At 45.1% G+C, this 23,546-nt stretch overlaps 1 protein-coding gene across 1 annotated transcript in view; it reads right to left on the bottom strand.

Moving 5' to 3' along the window:
* GRIN3A (glutamate ionotropic receptor NMDA type subunit 3A) overlaps positions 1-23,546 on the bottom strand; it is a 150,762-nt gene that overhangs the window by 44,419 nt on the left and 82,797 nt on the right. The gene's annotated exons all lie outside the window — the stretch shown is intronic.

Below are 23,546 nucleotides of genomic sequence, written 5' to 3'. Positions count from 1 at the left end.
GACCCTGAAGGGGGGGAGGGCCTCCAAACCGGGGGATCCCCTGCCCCCACCTGGGGATTAGCAACCCTACCGGCCAGCAGGGAAGGTGAGGAGGGCCTCTCCCTCCAGCTACCAGCGCAGCTCCCCTCTCGCCTTCTGCCAGCCTTCCGCATCGCCCCCGGCCTTACCCAGTCCTTGGCTCGGAAGGCCAGCATGCCTCCGCTGCAGCCATGCCGCCTCCTCCCGCCACGGCTCAGTTCAGCGCCGCCGCCTCCTCCTTCTCCTCCGACGCCGGCCTAACATGCTCCTTGCCGCCCGCGCAGCCATAGGCCCAGCAGAGGGGCCGGGCGGAGAAGCCCCCCTTGCCCACGCAAGCCGCCTCCACCCCTGCAGGGAGTGGAGGGGCAGGGCGCAAGTCCGGCCTGCTCTTGCTCCTCCAGCGTTGCTGCTCGGGGTCCTAGAAGGACCCAGATTCGGGGCTCGCCACGCTTCTCCGTAGCTGCTCCTCCGAGATGGGCTCAGGCTGAGCCCATCTCGGAGGAGCAGCTATGGAGAAGAGGCGGCAGAAGAGCAGGTACGAAGAAGAGGCGGCAGCCGCGCAGCGGCGTCGCCCGCTCCTTGGCCCTGTTCCCCCCCTCCCCCGGCTTCCGTTTTTTTGGGGAGCAGGGGAAGAGGCTGGAAAAACAGGGGTCCCCCGCCAGGGCGGGAGGGTTGGAAAGCCTAGTGGTGGCAGCCAGTAAAAGGCCCTTCCTGGTCCCCTGCTGTGTGACAGCAGGAGACCTGGCAACAGTACCTGAAGGCCTGCTGGTAATGCCTACCTTGCAGCCTCTAACTGGGTAGAACCTGGCCTGGAGATGGTTGCCCTACCATTTTGAGCCATATTCCCTATGAAAGGCTACGTGGAAGTCTCTGGGCTTAAATGCCTCCAATTTGAAGCTGACAGCAATTAAAGAAAGAAATAATAAACAGGTCTACTCAGAATTCTACTCAGGTCTATTCAATATAAATTACTCCCAGGTATGTGTTTTTAGAATTGCACTGTCGATTAATTGCACTGTAAATTGCATTTTCATTGGTTGTATAAATTGGCTTATATTTGCATATGAAGGAAAATGTTCTCATTGCAAAAATTTTTCCTTCCTTCCTTCCTTCCTTCCTTCCTTCCTTCCTTCCTTCCTTCCTTCCTTCCTTCCTTCCTTCCTTCCTTCCTTCCTTCCTTCCTTCCTTCCTTCCTTCCTTCCTTCCTTCCTTCCTTCCTCCCTCCCTCCCTCCCTCCCTCCCTTCCTTCCTTCCTTCCTTCCTTCCTTCCTTCCTTCCTTCCTTCCTTCCTTCCTTCCTTCCTTCCTTCCTTCCTTCCTTCCTTCCTTCCCTGGTATCAAAGGCAGCAGGGCGTTCTTTTAAGGTGGTGGTTGCCATTCAGAATTAATAATAATAATTACATTTAAAATTTGCTTCTCTAGAAATTGGGGACATCATTTTAGCTGATTGGAATGCTTCTGCTTCATTAACCTCACTGATCAAACATTGTTCCAACTCCTCCCTCCCTCCTTCCCAATTTCCTCAGCTGGGCTGTTCACAGGAAGCATTCTTTCCCTATGGATATTCACATCTGCAGTGAGCAAAGCTTCCCCCCAGCCAGGAGGTCTCTTCCTCCACCCTCATTTTGCCAAAGCATATGTGGTCTCCCCAACAGGACCTACATCTGAACAGGTTCTCAATGCAGGACTTCACACATACCACAAAACTCTACATTCAGGTTTGTTGTCTGCTTTGAGCTTCCTTTCAGACTGCCTAGGTAGGGCCTTCTGTTTCATTTTGAAAAGTGAGAGAGTGTAGTTAGGTGGAAACAAGAAATCCAACTGCTATGCAAAATGTTGGTCCCATAATTTGACATTAAAGTGCTCAAATATTGTACTTCACACACTTTACACATGCTTTACTGAGCATATGCTATTTTTTTCCTTTTAAAAAGGTTCTTGCCCTCTTTCTGGCCACCCTGTTGGTAAGACTTGCCAAATGTATGTTAATTTTAAGTGCCAAATACAGTTTACATTTACAACATAGTGCCTGGGCCTCCCTGAATACATACCAGTAGCCCCTCCCTGCTCTGTTGCTTTGGCCTCTTGCCCTGTGACAGATTAGTCACCACCCCACAGGATTTTTCCTTTCACGGTTTCCTGCCTGCTTCACTGTATTAGGGTTTCCTGCAGGATTTAAAACACTCAGGAGTTTAGAATCTGAGCTTGGGTATAAAGCCACTCAAGCCTGGATTGATAACTGAGGGATAATGAGGTAAACTGACAGGGTGGTTTAACTTTTATTGATGAACAAGAAAGAAGTTTATTCAGAAACATGCCACTGAGGTAAATATTAACATCTAACTAGGAGCTATGGGATGTTAGGGTAGTACTCTGGATACTTTTCTCAGGAAGGTTTATAGCACTCTGTGGCCAACATACACACTAGTGGGGGTCTATTCTCTGAACACTGTCAGTTCCACAGAGAAGGAAACTGAACCAAAGAGGTGACATCTCTACAGATCTTTAATTCACACTCCTGTTAAATGTATCCTCCTCCCTCACACAGTTTCAGACCTCTCGCTCTCAGCCCTCAAAATCTGACTAAATGTTCCCCAGCCAGATCATAGCCTCTCCCAGTACACAGCTCCTACTGAATAATTCAGACTACTGCTTGCATTGGAACTTGTGCTGGGGTACATTTTTTGTGTTCTATCTTTCTCACACACCTTGAGTGGAATACCTTGGACAGCATTTGAAAGCTGGGGGTGACTAGCTGTGGCTGTGGATGTTTTCGCACTGGATATCTGGCAGACTGGATATTATTCAGTGGTTCATATTATTTTGACTGCTTGAGTCTGCTGTTTCTCTTACTTTTGGAATTATTCCTCTGAATAAACCTTGTAGCTGCTTTCCACTTTATCTGGTGTGTCAGTATTGCTTCCAAGCTTGTAGAGATGCCTCATCACTTTGCTAAATATGCCTTATAGACATGGTATAGATCATGTCTCATATTAAAGGGTGTTCCTAGGGGTAGAATCTAAGCCAGCAGCTCCTTAAGCTCAGAAGTGAGAGGGTTTTTCTCTCTTCTGATCAAGCTATTTCAGTATAGATTTTGGGCTCAAATTGAAAAGTAGGCCACATTTGCATTGTCTTCCAGAGTTTTAAAGCTCCAGTACTGCAGTCCTAAGCTCTGCTCATGACCTGAGTTCGATCCCTGGTGCAAGCTGGGTTTTCTGGTAGCCGGCTCAAGGTCAACTCAGCCTTCCATCCTTCCGAGGTCAGTAAAATGTGTACCCAGCTTGCTGGGGGAAAAGTGTAGATGACTGGGGAAGGCAATGGCAAACCATCCCGTAAAAAGTCTGCCGTGAAAACGTTGTGAAAGCAATGTCACCCCAGAGTCGGAAACAACTGGTGCTTGCACAGGGGACCTTTCCTTTTCCCTTTCCTGTTCCTAACCATGTGCACTAGAACTCTGCAATGTATTTTCCCCTATGCAAGGAGTCAGCAGTGGTTGTCACAGTGAATAAATGATAAACATGCGTTTGAGAACCAATCCTAAGTGGAACCTTTCAGTTAAGATTTGCCAGAGTGGATAAACTTTAACTCAGGAAATTTCTCCACAGCTAATAACACGCAGCCATGAAGTCATCTAAAGATCTCTCTGCAGCTTTAGATAACATAAATGCATCCTTGGAATTAGCTATTCCCCATTTAATTTGAAGACTAGCCAAACAGAAAGGTGAATAATTGCCCATAACACAGCAGGAGTAATCACTACTATCAAACACACTATCTCTGGAGCTTGGAAAGGAATGCTTTTATTGCAGTCTTGCACTCACTGATTCATGATGATTAAATCTAAATGAAGTGAAGTGCTGCAGATTCATCTCCTGCTTTGTGACATGGACCTTCTTGCAGAAATGCAGATCTGGAAGCCCAAGGTTCCTATAAAAATCAGAGGTATTTAACACACATTGCAGGAAGAAACTGGGGGCAGGGGAGAAGAGAAGAGTAGTAGTTGGAATAGGCTTCCCAATCCCCAGGTCCCAGTGGGGGATCCCCTGTTTTTACAGGCTTCCCCCCCCCACCCCCAGCCAGCTGGCCGGCGGGGAAAGCCCCGCTCCCACAGTCACCATGAAGTTTTAGAGCACCTGCAGGTTTGGAAACCTGCAAACAGGTCCGTTTTTAAAATGTGTGCCTTTAAGGCTGAGCAGGAAGCAGTAGGCTTCCCACCCCCCCCCCCGCCCTGGCGGGGGACCCCTGAATTTGCAGCCTCCTCCCCTGCTCTCCAAAATTCCGGAAGCGGGGGAGTGGGGGAAGAACATGCGTGCAGGCATCATGTTGTTGTAGAGCTCCTGATCCGTTTGTAAAATGTATGCCCCTTTAAGGCTGCACAGGAAACAGGAAACAGAAAGGGCTTAATGGGAAAGGGTCAGTAACAGTTTCCATGGAGAATGGCCCCTCCCTTTCTTTTGCTTTCGTTTTCAGAGCAAGTAAAGTTCTGCAGGAACAAGACCCAGTAAGTATTTGTGTGTGTAAGAGAGGGAGGGGGGCAGGGGATTCACTGGTTTGGAGGCCCTCCCCCCCTTTAGGAAGCATGGGGGGAGGGAAATGTCTACTGGGTACTCTATTATTCCCTATGGGGAACGATTCCCATAGGGAATAATAGGGAATTGATCCGTGGGTATTGGGGGCTCTGGGGGGGGCTATTTTTTTAGGTAGAGGCACCAGATTTTTAGTATAGCATCTAGTGCCTCTCCCCAAAATACCCCCCAAGTTTCAAAACGATTGGACCAGAGGGTCCAATGCTATGAGCCCCCAAAATGGTGCCCCTATCCTTAATTATTTCCTATGGAAGAAAGGCATTTTAAAAAGGTGTGCTGTCCCTTTAAATGTGATGGCCAGAACTTGGAGTTCAATTACGCTTGTCACATCCTTGTTCCTGGCTCCACCCCCAAAGTCTCTTGGCTCCACCCCCAAAGCCCCCAGATTTTTCTTTAATTGGACTTGGCAACCCTAGGAAGCAGAGAACAGGAAGGGCTTCATGGGAAAGGGTCAGTAACAGTTTCATTGGAGAACGGCCCCTCCCTTTCTTTTGCCTTCAGTTTTCAGAGCAAGTAAAGTTCTGCAGGAACAAGACCCAGTAAATATTTGTGTGTGTGAGAGAGGGAGGGGGCAGGGGATTCCCTGGTTTGGAGGCCCTCCCCCTGCTTTAGAAAGCATGGGGGGGTGGAGGGAAATGTCTACTGGGCACTCTATTATTCCCTGTGGAGAACGATTCCCATAGCAAATAATGGGGAATTGATCCATGGGTATTGGGGGCTCGGGGGGGGGGGGGCTATTTTTTGAGGTAGAGGCACCAAATTTTTAATATAGCATCTAGTGCCTCTGCCCAAAATACCTCCAAAGTTTCAAAACGATTGGACCAGGGGGTCTAATTCTATGAGCCCCAAAAGATGGTGCCCCTATACTTCATTATTTCCTATGGAAGAAAGGCATTTAAAAAGGTGTGCTGTCCCTTTAAATGTGATGACCAGAACTCCCTTGGAGTTCAATTATGCTTGTCACACCCTTGTTCTTGGCTCCACCCCAATTTCTCCTGGCTCCACCCCCAAAGTCTCCTGGCTCCGCCCCCAAAGTCCCCAGATATTTCTTGAATTGGACTTGGCAACCCTAAGTAGTAGTAGTAGTAGGAGGAGTTGGGTATTATACCTAGCATTTCACTACACAAAGAAGTCTCAGAGTGGTCTACAACCACCTTCCTTTCCTCTCCCCACAACAGTCACCTTGTGAGGTAGGTGGGGCTTAGAGAGCTCTGAGAGAACTGTGACAGCCGCTGTTAACCACTACACCACACTAGCTTTTTAAGGCCTAAGCTTTAGTAGAGATAATTTTTCATAGGATCTACAGCAGAAACTGATGTACCAATCTGAACATGGATGCTATTCATGCTACCTGTCTCCATTCAGAATTCCTTTGTTGGCTCAGTCTCTCCCAACAACTAGTTCTTCATATCCTCTAACATTTCACAGATGAAAATATCCCTCCCACAGCAAGGATTAGTGCCTATCCTCACTTACACTTTGTGGAAGGCTCCACTTGTGTGACTTTTTGTGGCATCTGCTTTGATTGACTAGCCACTAACTCTGTCATTCAGGTCTTGGTTCTTATTTCATATAAACAAACAAATATTTCTTGTTTTATTTTAACAAAGTGTTGTTAATTATGTTGTTAGTCATGTAGGAGACTCATCAGCATTAGAAAGGTGGGCTATACATATATTCAGCAAAATGAATAATCAGTTACAAATGAAGATAAATGTTCTAATCCAGAAGGATGCACACCTGTGTTAGCACCCCTGGGCTTTTTTTGGTGGGGCTCCGATCCAAGTGCTAGCCAGGGTCAACCCAGGCTTGCAGCCAAGATCTGATGAAAATGGACTAGCCTGGACCAGGGTTAATTTTTTTTTAAGTGTAAAGGTAGATAAACTTTGTAATGCAAACAAAGTTGCCTCCTTACCATGATGCCTTCTTTCCCCCAGCCCTTCTCCTGCCGATGGGCTAACTGCAGATCTGCTGCTGCTGAGTACTCCCAAAGCAATTTCACCCTGGAAGCTGTTTTCTAAAGGAAATAGAACAGCTCAAACAACCCCATGTCAGCTAAGTGATTTCACAGTAGGGGCTTCTGGCTTTTTAAATGGAAAATCTGGTGTTCCAGCCGTGCAGTCCAGATGGCCTCCAGAATATGGAACAAAGCGAAAAGAGCGGGGGAAAGACACCAATTACATATCCCACCATATTTGATTGAGATGGTATTGCTTTCCAGGGAAACCTGGGATTCCTTGGAAGTGTATCTGCGGCTCCCTGATGAGTAACCTAGAAAACATAGAGAGCTTCCCCAAATGAAAGCGTTCCTACCACTACAGATCTTCCCCCTGTAATGTACTACTGTACAAAAATGCTATGTGTTAGGCTGCCAACTTTTAAACAGGCATCTGTTGTTGTCCCCTCAATAGCACTCTCAGTTGTTTGGAAACAGCTGTTCCCTAACAGGAGAATGCTTCACTTGGGACCTTCCAGCTTCTTGCGATTGCCCTCTGGGCAGCCATTTTGTGATTGGCCCAGCCACCCATGGCAGTCATTTTATGATGGCATCCATTACACTTTCTCAACATTCTAAAAATGTCCAGAGGCTCAACAACACTGAGGACCCCTCATCTTCTAGCAAACCTCTCTATTCAATGTAACAGGCCCTCCAAACAATTGAGGGCATGCCATCAAAAAACTGTTGCTTTACCACTGTAAACAGAGCGTTTGCAACTTATAAAAAAAGGCCCCAAAGGTCCCTTAATTCCCTCTAAATCTTCTTATTGCCATCCAGAAATGCATAGTAGTCAGTTTTATACATTTGGATGGAGAATGACAGGGGATGTTGGCCAACAGGGATGGACACCAACTTAAAAATTCTGGTTCGCTTCTGCCCTGAACCAAACTGCAAACCAAGCCAAGCCAAAAATGCCCTGAACCAAACTGGCTAGTTTGGATCCCCCTTTCTCACAGCTGCAGCATGGCCAGGAAGGGTTAAGTGGTTGGCAGACTTTTAACCCATCTGTTTTGCTTCCTCCTGCTTTGAAGTGGGGGGTGGGGAGAGAACAAAACTGATGGGTTTAATGGCTTGCAGCCATTTAAGCCTAACAGTTGATGGGAGACCCCACTGTTAAATTTAAATGGCTGGCAGCTTCTTTTAGCCTAACAGCAGGGTGAGTGCACCCATCAGCTATTAGGCTTCCAAAGAGGGGGGGAGGAGGAGTGAAACTGACCAGTGAAACTGCATGTAACTATTTCAGCCTAACATTGGGGCAGGTGTGCCCATCACTGGTTCATTTTGCTTTCCCCCACAGCCATTTAAACCTAATAGTGGGGCAGGCACCCATGTCGGCTGAAATTCATAGTAACCATTTCATTTGTCCATTTTGCTTGCAACCAGAGGGAAGTGAAACCAACCAGTGAAATGACTGGCAGCTATTTCACCAGTCCATTTTACTTCCCCTCACTTCAAAGGGGGGGGGGATCAAAACCAACCAGCGAAATTGTTCACAGCCATTTAAACCAAACAAGTCAACTGTGGACCTGCAGTGCTCAGCTGTTAGGTTAAAAGGCTGAGCAACCAAACTGGACAAAAGTCCAGTAAACGTTTAGGGAAGGCATCTTTCCCAAACATTGATTTTGGGGCTCCAAATCAGGCCAAGTTCATGCCTAATTTTAGCTCATAAACTGGTTCATGTCTGTCCCTATTGGCCAATACTTCTTAAGTAATGGCATTTTAGAAAATACTGTTTCTGGACTATGAATTATCGTACCAGCAGCAACATCACCAGCATGAGTAATAGAACAGTGATCTCTTGACTGAAAACTAAATGATCTGCCTGTAGTCATCAACGACCTTGGACTTCAGCCCCACTGAGAAGTTGGTACGCTTGATTTACTGGTATTGCAATAGTGGAACTTGAAGCTGCCTCCTCGAATGTAAACAATTTAACCTAATTATAGCAGAACTCACCCAGAATGTAGTTTTGCTGCTGACTTGCAGTCAGTCTAACAAAGTGTTTGGTTCAGGAAACAGAGCCACCAATCTTCAAACCAAATCTCCCTTTCAAAACCCCAGTGAGGCTTAAATGGGGCTTATTTGGTGTCTCCTTCCACTTTCCTTCCTCAAAATGCTAATGTTTGACGCATTTGCTTTGCTTCATTGCTTTTGATCTTATCTGAATTTAGATGGGTTTTTGCTGTTGATGTTGTTCTAGTTCACTTACAGTTTAATTGCCAGAAAGGATTCCCCCCCCCCCCTCAGAAGCCCACAAAAGACAGTAGAAGGACACCAGCAATTGTCAGAACCTAGAGGGTGTCCATACTTAAATCTATACTGGAGGATACCAACTCAGATAACAACTTAAGACAAATCTGCTGGATCAGAGCAATAGAACAAAGTTAGTGGCCCCTTTAAGACCAACAAAGTTTTATTCAAGGTGTGAGCTTTCACATGCAAACATACTTCATCAGAACAATTAAATGGAATTAGAAAAAGCAGTTGTACATATAGTGGTGGTGGGTATTTGCATGCTAATTTACTACTATGACTAATTCTTCTAATTCCATTTCACTGCCTGATGCAGTGTGCTTGCACATGAAAGCTCAGCCCTTGAATAAAACTTTTTGTTGGTCTTAAAGGTGCCACTGGACTCTAACTTTGTTCTATTGCTTCAACATAGTTGTTCACCTTGAACTATCTTTATGGACCAGAGCAATGTTTCATCCAGTCTAACATCCTTTCCACTGGCCAACTACTTTATTTTTCTTCCACTCCTGTTGTAGCTGGACACTTTACAAAATGCAATGTGTGGGACTGGTTTATTTCTCCAGCTCTGGTAATGCCCAGGTTAAACTGGAATGGCAACAAGCAGATGCTATTACTTGGTGGTCCAAGCAATGGGCAGGAGAGTCAAGAGCCACCAGGGGTCACCAGACAAAGATTCCCTCTCCACCTCTGTTAGCTTACTTAGGCCCAACTCAAACATCTTGTGAAAGGAAATGACAGAGGGTGACCACCCACCAGGTGGGACCTGCAGTTCTTTCAAAATTACAACTGACTCCCAGGCAACAGAGATCAGTTCCCCTGGAGGAAATGGCAGCTTTGTATGGTGCACTGTATGGCATCATTTCCTTGCTGACCTCCCTCCTTCCCCCAAAGTCCACCCAAATATCCAGGAATTCTCCATGCCCAAGTTGGCAGCTCAAAAATTGCATGATTTGCCTAGCTATGTGGGTTCCCATGACACCAAGGCACACTGGAATTTCGCATCCTTATCCCTGACCCTCTGAACAACCTTTGAAAAAGCAGAGGACTAGGCTTCTTCTTAGGGCTGCCAGCAATGCAGTGGAAGGGGAGCAGGGACCCGGGGGGAGGGTGGGGGATGATGCTATACTGACAGTGTGACATCATTTCCAGTGAACATTCAAAAGAAGCTTCATGTCACTAGTGCAGCATTAATATTAAGCTCTAGGAGTGTTGTGTTGGCATCTCACCAGTGACATGAGGCTACTTTTTGGCATTCATTGGAGATGATGCAATGCTGCTTTAAAACTTATATTTCTCCAATTACTCACAACTTAACCTACATAACAGAGTTGTACTATGAATAAAATTGAGGGGACAGGCAATCCCGTGCATATTGAACTGTATTTTTGGAAGAACAGATAAACACAAAAAGTTAAAGAACCTAACATAGCACTCTATTTTCTAAGCTCAGTTCCTTGTTTCTAAAATGAAAACACTATTGACTGCTATTCAAGTCCAGCAGCACCTTAAAGACCAAGAAGACTTCCATTGCGTAACCTTTCAAGAGTCCAAACTCCCTTTGTCAGATACAAGTGGGAATGAAAAAGAGAGCTTGGATTCTCAAAAGCTCAGGCTCTCAATTGGAAATCTTGTTGCTCTTTAAGATGCTACTGAATTCTTCTACTACAGACCAACATGACTACCCCATAGAAAGTTATTGATCAATGTTGTGGGGAAAAAGTTTTAACGTTAATGATGCACTAAAAGCAGGTTTTATTCTGGAAAAAAGAGTTGCCACAACTTTCAAAAGGAAATGAAGAAACACCATGGGTGTTTTCGCACTTAGCGTTTGCTCCCCTTATTCCACGGCGCAATTATGTCCGGCTCATTTTCCTCGTTTTCGCACATGGACTCATTTGCGGAGTCGCTTTCCATGAAGCCCCGGCTCAAATCGTTTTCCCACTGGCATCGACTTGAGTTCGATGCCCTGTCAATCATTTTTTTTTTAAGCGCAAGTCTGGTTGCGTAAGGACGTAATAACGTAACATCGAGCAGTCACAGCTGTTCCTTCCCCTTCTTTTCATGGACAAACGGCATCACGTGTGCTGCTTCTGCTCATGGATTGGCTGTAGCTGTAGGATCCTCCACAGCCCTTTATGTATTAACAGAAGCATTCACAGTGGAGAATCCTAGCACTAGATTCCCCCCCCCCCAAATTCTGAAGTTGCGAAATATCGCAATACGAAGAGAGAGAAATCGAGGTGTGTGTGTGTGTGTGTGTGTGTGTGTGGCAGCTTCTTCCTTTCTCAGCCTCGCTCCCTCCCGGGTGGCGAAGCTGGGATTTCCTCTGCGCTCTTTCCCCTCCCTGGCTGGCGCTTGCAACGGGGACCTGACTGATTCCTGCCGCCAGAGCTCCCCCCCCGCCCCATTCTCTCCTTCCCCTTCTGTGGCGCGTGTGAAGAGCGAGCTCGCGTCTATTTTCTAACCGAGCGGAATGTAGCCAGGGAGAAGAATGCAGGACTCCAACTTCCCATTTTATACATGGCGATTTTGTGCAGGTCCAGAAATCCTGGTGGCACAGCTGAGGGAGGCATTGCCTTTTTAAAACACACACACATGAACGCTTTGGCCCACGCCGGCACTAGATTTCTCCCCCCCCCAACAATGTATAATGTAGTTGCGAGATAACGCAACAGCGAAATAACGCAGGAGGGTTTTTTTTTTGTTAATTCCGAAATATCGCTATTACGCAAGAAATATGAAGTTAAAAAAAAAAAATGGCCGTGCGGGCACTTTTGGGAAGCGCCACGAACGGCTGATGATTGGCCAAGGGGGTGGATGGGGTGGGAGGACGGAAAGGGAGAGGGTGACGCCCACAAAGCAGTCGATCCGGCGTGGATGGATTTCCCACAGCAAACTCCGAGGAGTGGATCCGGTGTGGATCCGGAGGTTTTCAAAAACTCTGGAAGGATGTTGAAAAACATACTCCGGCGTGAAACCCCTGAAGCGCTGGAGCAAACCGCAGCGCCGGAGCAACAGGTGGGAAAACCAGGAAAAGATCCGGAGGTAAATGGGGTGCTACGCCGGAGTAAACGCTAGTGCGAAAACGCTCCATGTCTGCCCCTCACAACCTTGTAAACATTTTTTTGAGAATTTGGTTTCCACTAAGAGGTGCCAGAACTCTGTTCTGCTGTGTTCCCCCAGGAAAAAAGCCCTGACTGAAAGCACTTGAAGAAAAAAGCAATGTGTTTAGCTAACTATGTCCCATAACACCCACAAACAGCCTGGACTCAGCATATGTGTAGGCATGGTTCCTCCCATATGATATAGGGTTGCCGACTCAGGGCTGGGAAACTCCTGGGGATTTTGTGTGTGGAGCCTGAGAAGGGCAAAGTTTAGGGAGGTGAGGTACTTCAGTGGGGTACAATGCCAAGGAGTCCATCTTGTACAGCAGCCATTTTCTCCAGGTGAACTGAGGAATAGTGGGATAATCGCTACATCACATTGGCTAGGCAAGCCCCAGTATGGCTAGGCATCTGCAATTACAACATGGTCTTCACAGAAAGGCTACCAGGCAGTCTTATTGCTGAAGTTTTAGGTGTGCCATTAAAACCTGGCTTTCTACATTTTTTATTTAATTTAGTTAGGAGTCACCCTTCCCGGGGGAGGGGGGAAATAACACTGCTGTTTTATTGTGCTGATGGTTCTCTGGGAGATTTGAAATGCCATCCTAAGCAAAGTTATGCCCTTCTAAGTTCCACTGAAGTTAATGGGTTTCAAAGGGCATAACCCTGCTTAGGATGACACAGTTGGAGGCTGATAAATAATAATGTAATGAGGCCACTTTGATCAAAATAGCAGCAGGTTCCTTTGATGGTGATGATAATACCCTCCAGGTTGAAAGACAGTGACTGAACGTTGTCCTTTCCCTTCACTGTTTCACATACCCAGCACACAGTATGCTTTATAACCAAGGGTGAGTCAATAAAAGAGTTTATCCTAAAAAAAATTGAAGTCCTTTTGTCCCACACTCCTTATTAAATGTGTAATATCGAAGAAGAATCCTGACACTAATGAAATGGACATCTTATGAATTGCCATCCTTTTGAGGAATTCCAGCAGACACATGCAAATATACTGGAGGAGACATTTGACTACTACGGTGAAAAAAATGGCGAGCTTCAGCTCCAGGAGAGCATCTAGTCCAGTATTCTCTTGAATACAAGGTCTTTCAGCTGACTTATTGGTTACTCATAGCAACTCACCAGTGATTTACACTGCTGCCACTACACAAACGGGAAAGCAGATGCATAGAATACAGTGTGATAATGCATCCTGATGGGTTTGGAAGCTTTATAGTAAAAAATTAACAATGGGGGACATTTAACAATACAGTTGTAATCAGAATTACACCCTCCTAAGTTCATGACAAAAGTATCCATCAGCTTTTAACTTAAGTATTTGTGTATGCAAAGTCTTCATGTAGAGGAACCTGCTTGTCTTGTGGCCATCTTCCCTTAGCAGGTGAAAGTCTGTCGTCATCTTTTTACAGCAATATAAACTCCCAGCCTTCTTTTAACTGTGGCACATTTCCTTAAAAAATTAGAAATGGAAGGGCATTGCTTGAACCCCCGAAAAGCCTTGCAAGAGTAACTGGCCTATTGCACTTATATCCTACCCTTCCTTCTAGGCTTGCCAGGTCCAACCCAGGAAATATCTGGGGACTTTGGGGGTGGAGCTGGGAGATTTTGGGGGTGGAGTCAGGAGACTTTCCCATTCCCTAAAAATAAATAAATAAATATTAAAAGACTAAAGGCACAAAAATAGGTGCAAAAACAAAGGGATAAACCCAAGCAATATGGAGCCATAAACAACCAAAAAAGGTGAAAAACACCAAATGTGGGAAAGCCCTTACTGGGTGACTTGACCAGCTTTTAATGAAGAGGTGGTAAATGCTGCCCACTGTTTAACACATAAGGGAAACTGTTTTCAAAGTTTAGAACTGTTCTGTGACCTCTCCCTCTGGGTTTTGTGTCTAAATCCTCCACTATCGCTGAGCAGATGTGCTTCAGAATGAGTAATGCTTAGCATTTACGTTCTTGCTTTTAGAGTGTACAAAGCATGTCACATACATTTACTCAGCTCTGTGTGGTATTCTTATCCTCACACTGCTGATGGGGTTCTGAGTTCATAGCTAAAGTGAGGTATGAACTGGGCCCTTTTCAGCTCTCACTCTCAGCTGCTATACTGTGAAATCAGTCAGTTGCGAAACTTTAATTCTTGTGGCATTAATGGTATTATCCCTAAAAGGATCAGGACAAAACTATGTGTGAATCTGAGATGAATGCACGTATGAGGGAATTTATCTTTACCTTATTCTGTAGAACAGTGTGGCTCCTGAAGTACAGAAGCTGGATCTCCCTGCAGATCTCCCTAACTTGCATTTTCTGTTGCATAACAAATAGGATGTGTGACCAGGGAGGTGTGAAGTCTGCATTAAACATACTAAAATTCTGTAAACATAAATCCAAATTCTGCATAAAAGAAAAGCTAATTCTATGACTGGTATAAATTCTGCAAGTTTATCATAGATGATGTATTTTGCCTAATTTAATCTATCTACTGTTCTCCTCTATGACCTTTTGAATATGAGTGGAAGAACATCCTTCTCATGTGCTCAGGATGTTCAGGCCCAGGCCCACCAAAAACAGTGGCAGAGCAACTGCTTGGCATTCAGAAGGTCCCAAGTTCAATCCCTGTTGTCTCCTGTTAAAAGGATCAGGTAGTAGCTGATGTGAAACACTTCCACCCGAGACCCTGGGGAGCTGCTGCCAGCGGGGCCAGCCCTAGACTGTCTGGCATCCTAGGCACACCGTACCCCCCCCCCCGCACACTGATAATGTCACCGAATCACATGGGAGACCCAATTTGGCATCCCTGGAAGGCTGGCACCCTAGGCAATTGCCTAGTTTACCTAAAGGCAGAACCAGCTCTGGCTGCCAGTATGAATAGACAATACTGTCTTTGATGGGCCAAAGGTACAATTTAGTATAAGGCAACTTTCTGTGTGTTTATGTGAACCCTCGCTCAATTGCCTCATCCTGTGAGAATCTGGGTAACATAGAGTAGTCTTATTAGATGGCAAGCAATTTGCCTTGCTGATGCTGAGTGCTTGGCCAAGAAAACTGACCTCTCTGCTACAGAAAGTGAGGCAGATGCCTTATTGTTCAGCCAAATTGCTAAGGTAACCAAAACAATGCATCTCAGTAGAAGGGCTTTTCTGCATTCTCATTGTCCTCGCTTGTAAGTTTCTGTTTCTTTGGGGTTTTGTTTCCTGTTCTGCATGTATTTTGCTCTCTCTAGTGGTCAGTTTGATATTATACCAGTTTATATCCAGCATATCTCCTTGCAGATTTAATTTAATTAATATCTAATTAAGATTTAATCTGCAGGTTTTTAGGCCAGACATAACTAGGTGCATTATAGAAATAACCACTAGAGGGAACAAATACATGCAGAACAACCCCCCCCCCCCCCAAGGAAACAGGAATTTATAAGACAATTTGGGATTCTCTACTACTGGGTATCCATGGGTCCTTGCAGCCCAGTATTGAAAAAAGGCTGGGAATGAACAAGGGGGAAATACTGTGGCTTCAGCAGCCCTCTCAGAGATCCAAAGAGGCTCAGGACCACTTCAAAATTTTGAAGCTCCTAGCAACAACAACAATATTGCTGATGCAATGCACATTAAAAACAAATAAGGACATTTGTCAGATGCCCAAAAATCAAGAGGGGTCTAAAACTGAGGCCCTCTTTGAGCTTGAATTCCAGGCCTCATGACCTCCTGTCCTCTCCTCCACCTCTGCTCAGCCCTGGCAGTCAATGAAGGATGAAGGGAGAGAGTTGTGGGGAAAAGACAGAAATGATGTTGGGATCCAACTGTATAAAACCTAGGTTATTGTCTATGAACCATGTTGTGCTGTCATGAAGTAACAAGGAGGTTGGGCAGTAAAATTGTAGCTTGCTTGGTTTGACAAAATTCCTTGCAACAGCCCTGCTTGCATATAACAACACCAGCTTAGCTGCAGAAGAGTGTTGTTTGGAACAGCAAGAATCCTGCAAAGATGCATTGGCAATTCCCAAGAACTTGGCTAGATCTCAAATTGCAGAACACCATCTACCAGAAGAATATCTGACTGTGAAGATTCATAATAATAATATATTGCAGATGACAGGGAACAACTTTCCAAAGGGTGAGTGAAGGAGCTCTCGGCAAACATGAGATCTGAATTGGCACCCTTCAGGATCAAAGTTTATTCTCCTAGTCACTGCCGTACTCAGGCTCTCATAGCTCTGTTCTGACAGTTCCTATTTCTCTCAGTATGACTGGACTGAAAAGTCTTCCTCCCCATCCAAAAAAGAAAAGAAAAGATACATTTCAGAGAATCCTACACACTCCCATAATTGAGAAAGTAAATTTGGAGAAACCTCATCGCACAGAGTCAGCGACTTAATTCTCCTCAGACTCTCACCCCAAATCCATCCAACAATTTGGAAAAGCTCCAGCTGGTTCTAAGGGACTCTGACTAAGTTTTCTATTTTCTTTTGATTAAATGGCTCTCTGTTGGACCAATATTTCTTAGGAGCAAATGTCTCTCTTTTTTATGAAGGTTTTGGCATAGGAGGAAGATAGGCAGTTCTTGAGAGGGATTTGAATTTCTTTCTTGGCAGCAACTGAAAAAAGCTTTGAAGGTGTCCCAAGATAAATTAATTAAGCGTGGTGGTAAGGAATGCTGTCCTGGATTTCAGTGTTGGGAAATGAGAACATGACAACGGTACATCTTCATAGCTGTGTGCTCCTCATGTCACCAGGTGCTGTATTACTATAACACATGCTGAAGAATAAGGTGGGAGGAGAAGCGCCAGACAAGCTGCTTTCACACCGGGAAGGCCAGCCTCATGCCATTATCTGGCATTTCTGTCTTTTAGATTTTTATTATTTCAGATCGATAGCAATTAATCTACTTCTGGAATGTAGTCGAAGAAGAAAGTAGTAAAGAGAAAAATGATGCAATCTTCAGCTGCCACTCCAGTAACAGCAGGCTGGGTCATACAAGTAAGGCAAATCACTTAATCAGATATATTTATGTACTCAGTATATATAATTTTTACCCTGCCCTCAGGACAGCATACATGGTTTTCGTATTTTATAATTTTTATTGATTTTAACTACAAAGAGAAGAGGCACAAGCATAGATACATTAAAGAGGGGAAGGGATAGATACAAAGTGGGAAAACGGAAACAAAGAAAAATGCAAATATGTCAGTTACAATTCTACCTCCAAATGAAATACCCAATTCTTTCTACCTGCAAGTATGAGGTTCTCCCCATATATTTTACCATCTTTATCTTTCATTATAGATTTTTTTTACTAAACTATTACCTAAAATACAAGTCTAAACAATTCTTCTTCAGCACATATATGTATAAAAGAGTCAGAATTGGCTGGCTAAGCTTAACCATATTTAAAGCACAGACCAACTTGTTAGTTTAACAATATAGTCATTAAAATAAGCATATGAAACAAATATCTTTATCCTTCTAACTAACTTAATTCAAGCAGAAAGAAAGAAAAAAAACAGATTTAAAATGTCACAGAACATAGGGAGAAAAAAAATAACAAACTAAAGATAAAACCAACTAGTTTATCCAACCATACTAAGAGCAGATCTACCAGATTACAAAATAATTGTGCTGTCTGCCTTCTTAACAATTGATCCAAATTAACTATTTATTTATATAACATTTTTTGCAAAACTTTTCAATCCTTAATATCTCACTTTTTAAAAATCGCATATCAGTTCTTATTAAAAATTCCATATCTAATTACCTACAGAGGGAACAACAGTTCAAAGACACTTCTTCCTGAAAGATTTCCACGTCTTGATTTTTTGCTGCTTAACCCAACCATATTGAAAATACAGACTAGCTTATTAGTTTAACAATATCGTCCTTAAAATGAGCATAAGAAACAAATAGCTTTATCTGTTAAGAGCAAATCTACCAAATTACAAGATAATTATGTTGTCTATCTTCTTATCTTCTCCCAGATGGCGCCCCCGGGCTACTCGGTCTTTCACCAATCACGGACAACTGGCCGGGGGGGGGGGAGGGGTGGCGCTATTCGTACAGGAGGGTTACTCCTTCAGGGCTCTTCCGGCCCCAAAGATCGATGGCTTGGAATGCGCCGGTCTGGCATGGGAAGTGGGGGAGGGGTTGGCGATCTGGCTGGTGTACCGTCCGCCTAACGCACCAGCCAGCGCCTTACCGGCCCTGATGGAGGCGGTGGTGGGCTGGGCGTTGGAGTTCCCAAGGCTTATGGTCTTGGGTGACTTCAATGTCCATGCAGACGACACGGCCTCCAATCAGGCGCTGGACCTAGTGTCTTCCATGGTGACACTAGGACTCTCCCAATTTGTTATCACCCCCACGCATCAGGCTGGGCACATGTTAGACTTGATCTTTGCATCCGGGATTTTGGTGGATGGTATCGCAGTAGAAGCGGTGCCATGGTCGGACCACCTAGCCCTCAAGGCTCGTGTGGGTGCGCCTCCTCAACCCTGTATAGGCGGCGATGACCAAACATTTATATTGAAACACCAAATGAGATTGTAAAATATCAAGCCAGAGTAAGAATAAAATAAAGGGATTGTATATTCTAATATGTATTTGTACCACGGTGTGATGGAATGGGCCTGTGCTGGCCTGCAGGCCCTGTTCAACTCTGCCCTCCATTCTGGAGAGGCTTTTCTCTCTCTTCAGTAAACCTCCACCATCACCTGACCTTTGCAGGACTGCCCACAGAGAGGGACAGGACTCTCAGCTTCCAGTCCAAGTTCGGAAACCTTGTCTGTGTGTCTCCCGCTGCCCAGCTCCTGTTCACCATGGGGACCACTTACTGCCTTGCGCACCCCTGGAGGAATAGCTGCTTGTCAACTGCATGCCTTCCCTCAGTGCTCCTTTTAAAGTAGTGTGTCCAAGATGATGGACAAGCCCAGTGCATGGGGTTCTGCTGCCCGAGACAGAACCCCAATGTGCACCCACCCCCCGGAGAAAAAGTTATTGCACGCGTGGCATGATGACATCACCCAGAGGACACCGGCGCTCAGTGCTTCCCCTCCCCAGCGCTCTCCAAGTTTGGAGAGTGCTGAGGACAGGAAGTGCCATTCTTTCTGGGTGCTGAGGGGCCGGGGGAGCTCCTCCCACTCCTCAGTGCTCAGAAAGGACATGCGATCCTTCCCCTCCCCAGCGCTCTCTGAGTTTGGAAGGTGCCAAGGACAGGAAGCAGAATTCTTTCTGGGCGCTGAGGGACCGGGGGAGCTTCTCCAGCCCCTCAGCACTCAGAAAGAACATGTGGCACTTCCCCTCCCCAGTGTTCTCCGAGTTTGGAGGGTACCAAGGACAAGAACCACAGTACTTTCTGGGTGCTGAGGGGTTGGGGGAGCTCCTCTGACCCCTCAGAACCCAGAAAGAATATATGATGCTTCCCTTCCCTGGCGCTCTCTGAGTTCAGCGGGTGCTGAGGACAGGAAGCTCCTCCGACCCCTCAAAGCCCAGTCAGAGGCTCAGGGATGGTGTAAGCAGGGAGGGGGTGCCCGCCCCTGCGGGGAGCTGGCACCCTAGGCAATCACCTAGGTCACTGACTCCCATGCGCCGGCCCTGATGGTGGAGGTCTATGTGGCACAGAGAACTACACCCAGCACCCAAAGTTATAAAGTATTAATTAAAAAGAAAATGTTCACAAGTAAACTTATAGTACAGCATGAGACTGAACAAGGGTAAATGCAATTCCTCTGGGATAGGCTCCTTAGTTTAGGAAGTTACAGATGTCTACCGTCATTTTTACCTTGAAGTTTCCTTCAGCTCCTCAGGCTAGCACATGTTGAATGGCTGCCTCTTCCAGACCTCAGTTAAGAGTTCCATCTGCTCTGATGGACTCTGCACCAAAGAGTCCTTCTTGCTTCGAGTATTATCTCCTCTCTTTCCCCCACCCACTGACCAGGATCCTTTTCAGACCACCTAAGTATTTTGGTATGGTAATTGGCCACTAATGGGTTTTTTCCTGTCATTTCAGACAAACCCATTTTAGTAACTGGCTGCTACTGGAATACTTTTACCTGTTCATACAATCCCGCTTCTGTCCTGTTGGTGAGGCGTGCCTGAGGTGTTGTTGATGAAGACTGTTTCTATTCCATTTTCAATCCCTGTTTGGTGTAGTGGTTAAGTGTGTGGACTCTTATCTGGGAGAACTTGGTTTGATTCCCCACTCCTCCATTTGCAGCTTCTGGAATGGCCTTGGGTCAGCCATAGCTGTCCTGGAAAGGGCAGTTGCTGTAAGAGCTCTCTCAGCCCCACCTACCTCACAGGGTGTCTGTTGTGTGGGGGGAAGGTAAAGGAGATTGTGACTGTACTGAGACTCTGACATTCAGAGTATAGGGTGGGATATAAATCCAATATCATCATCATCTTCTTCTTCTGCTTCTTCATCTGAATAACTATGGTGGGCTAGGTAAAATGCCCTGTAGCACTTCCTAGTACAATGTTTTCTTGTGCCCTTTTTCACTGGGTACATGATCTTCCTTTTTTTTTGGGCGGGGGGAACATTCTATTGGGAGTGCTATGGTGTTGAATTGCTAGACAATCAAATGATAGTACTATTTTGCGGTCTTGTTTCAGCACCATAGTGCTCCCAATGGAAAGTTTTTGTTTTTTAAAAAAACCTATCAGGAAGATCATGCACATGTAACAGAAGGGTAGGAAACAGAAAGTGGCACAGTGTGAAATGACACAGAGCTTCAGAGATGGAACCCTACCAGAAGGAAAATCTCAGTGTGAAACCCCCAGTCCCATAACGAGACAATAACAAAAACATTCTGGTTGATGAAGGTAATGTGAAAATGGCCCAGGTCAGGCTCGGTCAGAGAAGCTTTTCCTGATAACTCCAGAATTTTGTTTCCTGAAGCCTCTCTAAAATTTAATGCCTCCAAATCTCTATTCCCTGCTTGAAGGGGGGTGGGGAAGGGTGACCATCCCATTGTCTAGGCCTATTAGCATTTGTATGAAGGTGGGCTGATAATGAGATAAGTTTGGAAAGCTGTTGAACTGACTTCCCCCTTCCAGTTTGTTCTCTGCCCAGAAGTAAAAAAACTTTTAAAACTTGGAGTGAAGATTTTGCTCACTTCAAACCTCCAAAGAAAAAAAATGTATTTCTTCACATACACTTCTACCCAAAAAAGAACAGTGAAGAACATTGTTTTTCCCAAAGAAGTATACAAAATTGTTCTCCTCTTCTCCATTTTATCCTTCCAATAACAGTCTTATGAGGCAGGTTAGACTGAGAGAAAGTAGGGTTCCACAGACTGATTCCCATAGGGTATAATGGAGAATTGCTCCATTGGTATCTGGGACTCTGGGGGGCTATTTTTTGAGATAGAGGTACCAAATTTTCAGCAAAGCATGTGGTACCTCTCCTCAAAACATCCCAAGTTTCAAAAAGTTTGGAGCAGGGGGTCCAATTCTATGAGCCCCAAAAGAAAGTACCGCTATCCTTCATTAAATGTGATTGCCAGAACTCCCTTTGGAGTTCAATCATGCTTGTCACACCCTTGCTCCTGGCTCCACCACCAAAGTTTCCTGGCTCCATTCTCAAAGTCCCCAGATATTTCTTGAGCCGGACCTGGGAACCCTACACAATGCACACAATTACTTGAAGATAATCCATACATTTCTGCTGTATGTTTAGGAGAGAGGTACATTTGGTGAATCATTTTGCCCAAGTTTTCTTTCAAGAGCAAAACTTATAGAGAATCCCATAAACAGTATAGATTTCCAGGTTTGGGATGCAGCTTCTCTTCCCAAAACCTATTCCCCCTAGCCTGACAGACCTGTGTATCATCCTATTCTGAGCCTTTGATGCCTGTATAGTGAGCAGAAACAAACAGATGAAACATTTCTGGCATGGAGCTGACCTCTCCTCTTGATCGCCTCTCGGTATGAGCCCACTCAGCGGCAGAGAAAGGAAATGATTCTCAGTCCCTTACCCAGTGACAACTCTGCAGCCAGTGGATTTCCTGCATCACTGAACACCCTGCCCCCCCCCTCCCCAGCCGGGTTCTGACTGATGAACTCCTTCACTGCCAGCACCCTCTTTATGGTGCATTTTGACAATAAGTCAGGCACTTATGTGTACATCTGATCTCCGTCTCTCTGTACCTGCTTATTTCTTGAGGGGCATGGAGGTACCCTGGCAACAGGCACTTTGGATAGCAAAGTTTTTAATCTCCATTTCAGGGCAGAAAAAGTCTGTTTAATATTTCAGCGCAGGCTGTCGGCTTGCTTGAAAGCTCACGTGGGATTTTATTTCTATGTCAGACTTGCCATCTGCCAACCCCAAATCATACTTGTCTTCCACCACCTTGAAAAGGTTAGCATTCTTTAAAGAGGGGGGAAAAACACCAGCCTTTAAAACAAAAAAGCTGCATATTAAAAGGGAGCGCTTTTGCTTTGGAGACAGCAAAGAAGGAAATGTTTATGAATAAAATTTGATATGTTTGACTTCCTTTCTTTACTGTACATGATTCAATCTGGAGGGTACTCTTTAGCCACAATATGTCTACGGCTTTCCTAGAATCTTAATTTAAAAGTTCTACTTATGGTATATTTAGGGGGAAATTAGATTGGACAGTGCCAGCTACATCTGTCTTATATTTCTGCACCTCTAACAAACATTTGTGACTGGGGGCTACATTTTACCTCAAATTAGAAGACCCTTTCTGTCTTTCTTATACCAAAACTTGTGGGCAGTCAGTGAAGTTGATGGGCAATAGATTCAGTACAGAGAAAAAGAAATACTTTCTTTACTCAACAAGTAACCAAACTGTAGAATTCATTACCAGAGGACATAGTGATGGCCACACGCAAAGATGGCTTTGAAATAGGATTAGGCAGATTCATCATGGAGGACAGACCCATCAAAAGCTACTCGCTGTGCTGAGTAAAGGGAGTTTCAGTATTCACAAGCAGTAAGGGGACAGGGCTGCCAATTCTGGGTTTGGAAATTCCCAGAGATTTGGGAACAGAGCTAGGGCTGCCAGATTCAAGATGGCAAAAAAAAAAAAAAATCCCAATTTCAAGTTCAGGCTAATGGGGTCTGAACTTGTTGAGACTGAGGGAAAACCAGGTCAATGAAAGTATCAACCCAGTGTGCTGCAGCAGTGAAAAAGGCAAATTTTGTGTTAATTTAATTTAATATTTCCATTTATACCCCACCCTATCCCACAAGTGGGCTCTGTTAGAGATTATTAGGAAAAGGACTGAAGATTTTAAAAGGCCAGTATTATAATGCCCCTGTATGTATCAATGGGGAAGCCTCATTTGGAATACTGTGTACAGTTCTGGTCATCAATGGGGATGAGAAGCCTCAAAGTCCACATTCAAAATTTGCCATTTTTTCCAGGAGAACTAGTTTCTGTAGACTGGAGATCAGCTGTAATTCTGGGAGAGCTCCAGACAACATTTATAAGTTAACAGATCTACAGAGGAAGGTCTTGGCCTCTATGCCTTGTGGTGCCATCCAAACAACTAGCTGGCTATTTTGTGGAACAGGATGCTCAACTACATGCTCCACTGCTCTGATCCAGCAGGCTTCTTAC

This window comes from Heteronotia binoei, chromosome 4 (assembly GCF_032191835.1).
Source record: "Heteronotia binoei isolate CCM8104 ecotype False Entrance Well chromosome 4, APGP_CSIRO_Hbin_v1, whole genome shotgun sequence".
Taxonomy (NCBI): Eukaryota; Metazoa; Chordata; class Lepidosauria; order Squamata; family Gekkonidae; genus Heteronotia; species Heteronotia binoei.
Note: the sequence above shows the minus strand (reverse complement) of the source record. Positions and strands in the feature narration are given on the sequence as shown.